The sequence below is a fragment of the Hyla sarda genome, unplaced genomic scaffold (genome assembly GCF_029499605.1).
Source record: "Hyla sarda isolate aHylSar1 unplaced genomic scaffold, aHylSar1.hap1 scaffold_193, whole genome shotgun sequence".
Lineage (NCBI taxonomy): Eukaryota > Metazoa > Chordata > Amphibia > Anura > Hylidae > Hyla > Hyla sarda.
This window is the reverse complement of record NW_026608585.1, coordinates 450976-461955: the sequence shown is the minus strand read 5'-3', so window position 1 is coordinate 461955 and position 10980 is coordinate 450976. Positions and strand designations below refer to the sequence as shown.

Genomic DNA, 10980 nt, shown 5'->3' with positions numbered 1-10980 from the left:
AAGAAGGGTCACATAGCCTCAAGATGTAGCCATACGATAAGGTGCAACCTCTGCGGAGAGGAAAATCACGATTTTAATTCCTGTCCCCATAAAGCAAAAACTACGATGGGTGGGTCAAGGCTGGGCCCACCCAAAGAGGGGACAGGACAAAAGACGTCCTTTTTTAAGATGCCCAAACCCCAGATGGCAGGTACTGATGGGTCCAGGCCCAAGACCTCTGGTGCTCCATCGGGGGGCCCACCGGTGGTAGTGCTAGGGGGAGGCCATGGGGATTCCACGAAGCCCGGGCGGGTGATCGAGTTTACTGCCCGGGAAATTGAAAGACGTCGATCGACTTCCTACCCTGGCTCAAGAGCCCGCCGAAACTTCTGAAGGGGGCTCACCTGTGGCGGGTGGCAGCCGACGGGCCTCGGTGGGGGCAAAAGTGGACCCAAAATTGCAGCATAAGCCAGGTACTGGCTTGGCCCAGGGGTCACCCTGCTCCGGACGAAGAGGCCCCGGTGAAAGCCCGCCGGAAGGGGAGCCAGGTGGCCAGGGTCTGAGCCCGGTCCTGTTACTCCGCCTATACAGGACAGGGCCAAGAAGACAAGTGGCGCCAAACCAGGGTTTGCTGCCCCGCCAGCAGTGGACCCGGTGGGTAAAACTGGCCATCGTCGATCGATGGGGAAGTTGGAGCAACAGTCCTCAGCAACGCTTGCTGGGGAACAAGCGATGAAAACTTCCCAAGGTAGCGGCAAAGGTTCCGGAAAAGAGGCCTCACAGGCCCCTGTGCAGCAGTTCCAGTCGTCAAATGATGAAAGAAGACGCAGATCCATCAGCCGGGGGCCAGAGATTACATCGAGTGAGAGCAACACAGAGGATATGGACAGCAGTGTGACATTTAAAAGACAAAGAGAAGAAGAAGAGGAAGACATTCAAAGGAAAGCGGCGTGCCGTAGTTCGGACGAGAGCGAGCTCAGGGTCGGGGCATCATCGATCTCAAGCTCCGACCCTCAGAACATCAAGGAGCTGATGACCCCGCAGGCGGGGGATGACGGTACGCAGCTTATTATTGACTTTGATTCTCCAAGCACGGACTCTCCATAAACTATGCCTATCCCTGTAAAAATTGCCTCACTCAATGTGAGGTCCTTAAAGAGCCCTGATCGCAGGGCTGCTTTATTTTCTTATCTAGAGACATGTGACTTTGACCTTTGCCTGCTACAAGAATGTGGAATCCCTAGTAAAATGGACTATAAAGACTTAAAAGAAGACTGGAAGCTGGGCCCATCCATATGGTCCGGTGCAAATGACTGTCGTTCTGTGGGTGTTGGGCTGCTCTGCCGAGGCCAGTCCTTTTCTATTCATACAGTAACTGAGATTGTGCCTGGCAGAGCTCTTTTAATTCATCTATATTTTAATGGACTTTTAATTCGTGTTTTAAATGTGTATGCCCCTCCTGATAAACAGGAGCGGGCAGAACTATTTGAAATTTTACCACTGTTTTGTGTTGGGTCTTCCCCCCTGCTGGTGGGAGGTGATTTTAACTGCATACGTGATGGGGAACACCGGCAGGGTGGGGATATTAATCGTAAAGACCGCACTTCTTACCTGCTTAAAAATTTTATTGATGATTTTAATTTGAAAGATTGCTGGAAGGATCTCTTGCCGGAGGACCCAGGCGCCACATGGTCCAATGGAAGAGTGAGCTCCAGAATCGATTTTATTTTTTCCTCTAGAGCTTTTAAACCCCTGAAATGCACGCTCGAGCAGAATATCTTCTCTGATCATAAGCTCCTCTTGGTGGGCCTGGAGCTAGAGGGGGAGCAAAAAGCAAAAAGGGGCCTCTGGAGATTAAACACCACACTCCTAGAGGACCCTGAGATAAAAGAGGAGTTTGTGCGGACCTACCAATGCTGGCAATCACAAAGAAAACCCCACGAGCCTATGCTGCACTGGTGGGAGGGCACCAAATCTAAAATCAGATTTTTTTTTATCAAAGCAGGTAAGAAGAAGGCAAAAATGGAAAAACAGTGGTTTTATGTTCTTAACATGCGTTTAAATGTACTTTTTAAATTGAAAGAAGCTGGTATGGATGTAGAAAATGATATTTTAAACCTTAAAACTGAAATAAAACATGCCATAGAAAAGAAAGGGAAACAAATCATTTTTAACTCACATGTGCAGCACCTGGAGGAGGGCGAGAAATGTTCCCGTTTCTTTTTTAAAAAAGTGATGAATAGGAGGGATATCATCCAAAACCTTGAGGGTGAATCCACTCCAAAAGGCATGTTAGATGCAGTTTTTAACTTCTACCAGCTTCTTTTTAATAAGAAAGATCTTAATCCATCCTTTTTAGAACATGTTCTTAATTCCCTTGATTTTAAGCTAGATGTTTTAGACCAGGAGGTTTTATCCCGTGATCTTAACTTAGATGAACTTTTATTTGTTTTTAAAAGTTTTTCTAGTGGGAAGGCCCCTGGGGAAGATGGTTTACCCATCGAATTTTATTTAGCTTTTTGGGATATTTTAAAGGATGATATGGTTTTATTGTATAAAGAAACTTTTATTGTTAATGAACTTCCCCCTTCCTGGAGGAGGGGGATTGTATCATTACTTTTTAAAAAGGGTGAAAAGGATATGCTAAAAAATTGGCGCCCCATCACACTTTTAAATGTCGATTATAAAGTTTTAGCCAAGTTATTAGCTGTCCGTTTTAAACCTTTTATTCATAAATTAATTCACCCAAATCAGGTTTGTGGGGTACCTGGAAGGTCTATAGCTGAATCCCTAAATATTTTAAGAGATGTTTTATGGTATTTTAAGGATAGAAATCAAACTGTAGCAATTTTATCCTTAGACTTTGAAAAAGCCTTTGATAGGGTCTCCCATGAATACCTGTTTTTAGTTCTTAAAAAGATGGCAGTGCCTGAAACGATTTTAAGCCGAATCATGCTTTTATACCGATCCTGTTTTAGTCAAGTCTCTGTTAATGGCTTTTTAACCAGCGGTGTTCCTCTTTTATCAGGTGTCAAACAGGGCTGCCCCCTGTCCCCACTCCTTTTTATTTGCGCAATCGAACCACTGATGGCCCTCCTCAGAAAAGACCGGGTAGTAAGAGGCGTACCGATACCTGGTGGAGGAGGGACCCATCTAAAGGTGTTGGGGTACATGGATGATGTCACCATACTGTGCCCGGACTCTCCATCCATGAGGGGGGCATTGAGGAACACCAGCTATTTCTGCGAGGTCTCTGGTTTTAAGCTAAACACAGATAAATGTGACTGTTTTTATATTGGCTCCTGGGATTCATCCATCACCCCAGGAGTCACAATGCAACAGGATCAAATTAAAGTTTTAGGTATTGTTTTTAACCAGGTCAATGATGGGAGCCCTAACTGGGATTCAGCTATAGCTAAGATGGAGAAGAAGATTTTAATGTGGAATCTTAGAAACCTTACCATGGAGGGGAAGATTTTAATAATAAAGATGGTTTTACTCCCTATTATGCTATACATTGCCATGGTATTTCCTCCATCTATTTTATACATTAAAAAAGTAACTAGAATTGTTTTTTCTTTTTTATGGGGTTCAAAAATGGAGAAATTAAAGCGTGATTTTATGTACAAAAGTAAAGATAATGGCGGGAAAGATGTTCCTAACCTTTTTACTTTCTTTTACATAAAGTATTTCTGTTTCTGTTTTAAAATTATTAAATCCGATGGCATTTTTAGCTGCTTTTTAAGGTACGCTGCGGGCATGGTTTTTAAAAGATGGTTGCGCATCCCTCTGAACGCTCCGGTGCTTCTGTGTCCCCCAAAACATTATGTGGTGTTGGAAAAGACAGTCAGGCTCCTAGGTCTCCAAGATTTGGAGCCTGACATACTGGGGGACCAGAGAAAGGTATCAAAGGTCCTCAGGCGGAGTGAGGTTACCCTGGCAGTGTCCAATTTCACACAGGCAAGATCCAAAAAGGTATGGCGGAACGTGTACGGGAAGTTTCTGGCGAATGTACACAGGGATCTTGCCTGGGCAATCGTCCACCAGTGCCTCCCTACTCGTGAGTTCCAGCACAGGCGAGGACTGGTGGCGAGAGCCAAGTGCCCGAGAGATGGCTGCGGAGTGGACGAAACGGTGCTGCACATATTTTGGAACTGCCCTTTTGCACGGGAGCTTTGGAGGAAGGTAGGCCCACTTTTGAAGTGGGCCTGCGGCCTAAAAGATTTTAATCACGAATGTGTCTTTTACGGTCTTTTTAACTGCCCCAATTTTAAACAGCAGATGATCTGCTGGATGATTATTAATTGTTTTAAAAATGCCATCTGGAAAGTTAGGAACATCTTACTTTTTAAACATGATTTTATTGATGTTAAAAACTGTATAAAGCTGGCCCTGAGTGAGATGTACATCTATTACCTAAGAGACAAGAAACAGTTGGGGGCCAGCGAGGCAGCATCCATGTGGTGTCTGCCTCTATGGAACGAAATAACAGTATAATCAGTTTTTATGACATTTGTATAATGTTTTATCCTGCCATTTTTATTTTTTCTCCTTTTATTACTGGTTTTATTATTTGTATTTTAAAACTTTTGTGAACCTTTTATTATTTTGCATTTTAAATTTTGTATGGTTTCTTATTTATTCAATAAAATTTTGTTGAAACCTTATCTGTTCTTATCAGTTTAATATCTGATACGTCCCCTATCTGGGGACCATATATTAAATGGATTTTTGAGAACGGGGGCCGATTTCGAAGCTTGCTTCCGTCGCCCTATGCATTGACCCGATATGGCAGTATCTTCGGGTACAGTGCACCACCCCCTTACAGGGTTAAAAAGAAAGATTCCTACTTTCATTGCTACCTGCTTGCTGGCTAGCCAGCTAGCCAGCCCTGTGGGCCTTGCTGCTGCTGTTGCAGCCAAAAAACAAAAGGTGGTGCTGCTGCTGCTTCTGCTGCTTCTGCTTCTGCTTGTGTCTGGCCCCTGTTGGAGTGTCCAGGCACAGGACTTCTGCTGCTGCTGACTAAATGGCCTCCTTAATTGGATCATTTGAGTAGCCAGCACACCTGTGCAGGTAGGGCATGACATGATAGGCAGCTGCCTTGATAGCGGGTGGGTGCTGAATGTTCCTAATTGACAAAATAAGATTAATGCTTATGAAGAAATATAAAATCTCATCCCTTCCCCAATATCGCGCCACACCCCTACCCCTTAATTCCCTGGTTGAACTTGATGGACATATGTCTTTTTTCGACCGTACTAACTATGTAACTATGTAACATAACATGGGGGGGGTCTCCTGGCTGTTCACACAGGTGTGTCATTGCTGTACATTGACCATGCATTGCTTCTGTGGTATTGCAAAGGCAAAGACAAATGCTTCCAGCCATCCATTGCACTAATGGATTGGTCATCAGCTGGCTGTCTATGTCCCGCATCAATATAGACCAAAGTACAGAGGGTTAGGCTATGCTATTGTGCACCTACCTGATGCATCAGAAGGTGCGAGGCCCTTGCTAAATTCTGTGCACAGACTTTGAGATCTATGCTTTAGACTGTATCTAAACCTGCTCCAACATGGACTGACATTCTGGCCTACTTTCAGCCGATGCGACTTGTCTGTCGCTGAACAGTCGCTTTTTATGTATTTAGCACCTATGTATAATGTTGTAAAAATGCTCTAGAAGCTAAAGTCGCAGAAATGTCACACATATTTGGCCTGCAACTTTCTGTGCGACAAATTCAGACAGGAAAAATCAGTATAAATCCTTAGAAAATTATCCCCCAGTGTCTCCATCTGCTGGCGGTATTGAATAAGCATTGCTGCACTGATGGGGTATGCATTAGACGAAAAAAAAGAAGAAAAAGAAGAATAATACGCCCAGAAAAGAGGCGAAAAGGAGAAAAACGTAAAAAAAACGTGAAAAAAAAGTAAGAGGAAGAGAAGGGAAAAAAAGGTGGAAATGGGTTTAAAAGTGATTTCGGCGGAGAAATATATATATATATATATATATATATATATATATATATATGCGCACACACACACATAGATATAAACGTATTCTCCGTTGAGATATTGCAGCCGCTGCTGTGTCCAGGCCCAGGAGCCTTAGCACTGTGCTGTGATGTCACTCAATACCACTGACATCACTAGGTGTAAACAACATCTCTCCTTTGCTGTGTATGTGACTATGGAGCTGTTTGGTGATGTCGTCTATTACGGCCTTCATAGAAGCAACAGGAGATTGTTGCATCCATCTTGAACCCTCAGAACTACAGTGCTATGATGTCACTCACTTCCACAGGCCTTGCAGAGTGTAAACAACAACAACCCAGCTTTGTTGTGTATGTAACCAAAGGGATTTGTGATGTCACCTAGAACCTTCACAGCAGCGACAGCTTTATGAGGAGCATCAGCACTGCTCTGCCTGAGCAGAACCATCACCGCCATAGGTTGTCAAATAACCCGGATTTAACCCACACAGGTAAGTCCAATGGGGTGCAGGCATGTCCTCTATGCTTACAGCTTCCCGTGGGTGTTGGTTTGATACCGTTTGGGGACAGCCAAGGAGGCATCTGCAGGCAACAAAGGTAGGTGTGTGCTTGTGTGTGTGTTTCCTATGCAGATCCTAAGCCCAGTGTCACATGCAAGTAGGAGGAGTAAGAAGGGTTCCTGGCAAATCCGGGTTATGGATTGCATTTAAAAAGGCCCCGTGGGAGTGCAATGGGCCCCTGTCTTGCTGCTTAGCAATAATGGTATGGGTTTAGGTTCTGCTGTGTGTACTGGTGGTTGACTGCCCCCCAGCCCAGAGTGTGCATGGAAAATTGTCTGGCAGCCTCCCTGACAGCAAGCAGTGATAGTGCCCATGAAGGGGACCTTGTTGGGCCCGCCCCTTTCACGGTTATCGCTTCTCGGCCTTTTGGCTAAGATCAAGTGTAGTATCTGTTCTTATCAGTTTAATATCTGATACGTCCCCTATCTGGGGACCATATATTAAATGGATTTTTGAGAACGGGGGCCGATTTCGAAGCTTGCTTCCGTCGCCCTATGCATTGACCCGATATGGCAGTAACTTCGGGTACAGTGCACCACCCCCTTACAGGGTTAAAAAGAAAGATTCCTACTTTCATTGCTACCTGCTTGCTGGCTAGCCAGCTAGCCAGCCCTGTGGGCCTTGCTGCTGCTGCAGCCAAAAAACAAAAGGTGGTGCTGCTGCTGCTTCTGCTGCTTCTGCTTCTGCTTGTGTCTGGCCCCTGTTGGAGCGTCCAGGCACAGGACTTCTGCTGCTGCTGACTAAATGGCCTCCTTAATTGGATCATTTGAGTAGCCAGCACACCTGTGCAGGTAGGGCATGACATGATAGGCAGCTGCCTTGATAGCGGGTGGGTGCTGAATGTTCCTAATTGACAAAATAAGATTAATGCTTATGAAGAAATATAAAATCTCATCCCTTCCCCAATATCGCGCCACACCCCTACCCCTTAATTCCCTGGTTGAACTTGATGGACATATGTCTTTTTTCGACCGTACTAACTATGTAACTATGTAACATAACATGGGGGGGGGGGGGGTCTCCTGGCTGTTCACACAGGTGTGTCATTGCTGTACATTGACCATGCATTGCTTCTGTGGTATTGCAAAGGCAAAGACAAATGCTTCCAGCCATCCATTGCACTAATGGATTGGTCATCAGCTGGCTGTCTATGTCCCGCATCAATATAGACCAAAGTACAGAGGGTTAGGCTATGCTATTGTGCACCTACCTGATGCATCAGAAGGTGCGAGGCCCTTGCTAAATTCTGTGCACAGACTTTGAGATCTATGCTTTAGACTGTATCTAAACCTGCTCCAACATGGACTGACATTCTGGCCTACTTTCAGCCGATGCGACTTGTCTGTCGCTGAACAGTCGCTTTTTATGTATTCAGCACCTATGTATAATGTTGTAAAAATGCTCTAGAAGCTAAAGTCGCAGAAATGTCACACATATTTGGCCTGCAACTTTCTGTGCGACAAATTCAGACAGGAAAAATCAGTATAAATCCTTAGAAAATTATCCCCCAGTGTCTCCATCTGCTGGCGGTATTGAATAAGCATTGCTGCACTGATGGGGTATGCATTAGACGAAAAAAAAGAAGAAAAAGAAGAATAATACGCCCAGAAAAGAGGCGAAAAGGAGAAAAACGTAAAAAAACGTGAAAAAAAAGTAAGAGGAAGAGAAGGGAAAAAAAGGTGGAAATGGGTTTAAAAGTGATTTCGGCGGAGAAATATATATATATATATATATTTATATATGCGCACACACACACATAGATATAAACGTATTCTCCGTTGAGATATTGCAGCCGCTGCTGTGTCCAGGCCCAGGAGCCTTAGCACTGTGCTGTGATGTCACTCAATACCACTGACATCACTAGGTGTAAACAACATCTCTCCTTTGCTGTGTATGTGACTATGGAGCTGTTTGGTGATGTCGTCTATTACGGCCTTCATAGAAGCAACAGGAGATTGTTGCATCCATCTTGAACCCTCAGAACTACAGTGCTATGATGTCACTCACTTCCACAGGCCTTGCAGAGTGTAAACAACAACAACCCAGCTTTGTTGTGTATGTAACCATAGGGATTTGTGATGTCACCTAGAACCTTCACAGCAGCGACAGCTTTATGAGGAGCATCAGCACTGCTCTGCCTGAGCAGAACCATCACCGCCATAGGTTGTCAAATAACCCGGATTTAACCCACACAGGTAAGTCCAATGGGGTGCAGGCATGTCCTCTATGCTTACAGCTTCCCGTGGGTGTTGGTTTGATACCGTTTGGGGACAGCCAAGGAGGCATCTGCAGGCAACAAAGGTAGGTGTGTGCTTGTGTGTGTGTTTCCTATGCAGATCCTAAGCCCAGTGTCACATGCAAGTAGGAGGAGTAAGAAGGGTTCCTGGCAAATCCGGGTTATGGATTGCATTTAAAAAGGCCCCGTGGGAGTGCAATGGGCCCCTGTCTTGCTGCTTAGCAATAATGGTATGGGTTTAGGTTCTGCTGTGTGTACTGGTGGTTGACTGCCCCCCAGCCCAGAGTGTGCATGGAAAATTGTCTGGCAGCCTCCCTGACAGCAAGCAGTGATAGTGCCCATGAAGGGGACCTTGTTGGGCCCGCCCCTTTCACGGTTATCGCTTCTCGGCCTTTTGGCTAAGATCAAGTGTAGTATCTGTTCTTATCAGTTTAATATCTGATACGTCCCCTATCTGGGGACCAAATATTAAATGGATTTTTGAGAACGGGGGCCGATTTCGAAGCTTGCTTCCGTCGCCCTATGCATTGACCCGATATGGCAGTAACTTCGGGTACAGTGCACCACCCCCTTACAGGGTTAAAAAGAAAGATTCCTACTTTCATTGCTACCTGCTTGCTGGCTAGCCAGCTAGCCAGCCCTGTGGGCCTTGCTGCTGCTGCAGCCAAAAAACAAAAGGTGGTGCTGCTGCTGCTTCTGCTGCTTCTGCTTCTGCTTGTGTCTGGCCCCTGTTGGAGCGTCCAGGCACAGGACTTCTGCTGCTGCTGACTAAATGGCCTCCTTAATTGGATCATTTGAGTAGCCAGCACACCTGTGCAGGTAGGGCATGACATGATAGGCAGCTGCCTTGATAGCGGGTGGGTGCTGAATGTTCCTAATTGACAAAATAAGATTAATGCTTATGAAGAAATATAAAATCTCATCCCTTCCCCAATATCGCGCCACACCCCTACCCCTTAATTCCCTGGTTGAACTTGATGGACATATGTCTTTTTTCGACCGTACTAACTATGTAACTATGTAACATAACATGGGGGGGGGGGGGGGGTCTCCTGGCTGTTCACACAGGTGTGTCATTGCTGTACATTGACCATGCATTGCTTCTGTGGTATTGCAAAGGCAAAGACAAATGCTTCCAGCCATCCATTGCACTAATGGATTGGTCATCAGCTGGCTGTCTATGTCCCGCATCAATATAGACCAAAGTACAGAGGGTTAGGCTATGCTATTGTGCACCTACCTGATGCATCAGAAGGTGCGAGGCCCTTGCTAAATTCTGTGCACAGACTTTGAGATCTATGCTTTAGACTGTATCTAAACCTGCTCCAACATGGACTGACATTCTGGCCTACTTTCAGCCGATGCGACTTGTCTGTCGCTGAACAGTCGCTTTTTATGTATTCAGCACCTATGTATAATGTTGTAAAAATGCTCTAGAAGCTAAAGTCGCAGAAATGTCACACATATTTGGCCTGCAACTTTCTGTGCGACAAATTCAGACAGGAAAAATCAGTATAAATCCTTAGAAAATTATCCCCCAGTGTCTCCATCTGCTGGCGGTATTGAATAAGCATTGCTGCACTGATGGGGTATGCATTAGACGAAAAAAAAAAGAAGAAAAAGAAGAATAATACGCCCAGAAAAGAGGCGAAAAGGAGAAAAACGTAAAAAAACGTGAAAAAAAAGTAAGAGGAAGAGAAGGGAAAAAAAGGTGGAAATGGGTTTAAAAGTGATTTCGGCGGAGAAATATATATATATATATATATATATATATATATATATATATATATATGCGCACACACACACATAGATATAAACGTATTCTCCGTTGAGATATTGCAGCCGCTGCTGTGTCCAGGCCCAGGAGCCTTAGCACTGTGCTGTGATGTCACTCAATACCACTGACATCACTAGGTGTAAACAACATCTCTCCTTTGCTGTGTATGTGACTATGGAGCTGTTTGGTGATGTCGTCTATTACGGCCTTCATAGAAGCAACAGGAGATTGTTGCATCCATCTTGAACCCTCAGAACTACAGTGCTATGATGTCACTCACTTCCACAGGCCTTGCAGAGTGTAAACAACAACAACCCAGCTTTGTTGTGTATGTAACCATAGGGATTTGTGATGTCACCTAGAACCTTCACAGCAGCGACAGCTTTATGAGGAGCATCAGCACTGCTCTGCCTGAGCAGAACCATCACCGCCATA

At 45.0% G+C, this 10980-nt stretch overlaps 3 non-coding genes across 3 annotated transcripts; all 3 read left to right on the top strand.

The window, feature by feature from the left end:
• The first annotated feature begins 4613 nt into the window (after nt 1-4613).
• On the top strand, nt 4614-4799 carry LOC130316429 (U2 spliceosomal RNA). The gene has a single exon (XR_008863763.1). It is a non-coding gene; the product is annotated as a U2 spliceosomal RNA (small nuclear RNA).
• A 2083-nt stretch (nt 4800-6882) lies between these two features.
• On the top strand, nt 6883-7073 carry LOC130316401 (U2 spliceosomal RNA). The gene has a single exon (XR_008863737.1). It is a non-coding gene; the product is annotated as a U2 spliceosomal RNA (small nuclear RNA).
• A 2073-nt stretch (nt 7074-9146) lies between these two features.
• On the top strand, nt 9147-9337 carry LOC130316402 (U2 spliceosomal RNA). The gene has a single exon (XR_008863738.1). It is a non-coding gene; the product is annotated as a U2 spliceosomal RNA (small nuclear RNA).
• The last annotated feature ends 1643 nt before the right edge of the window (nt 9338-10980 follow it).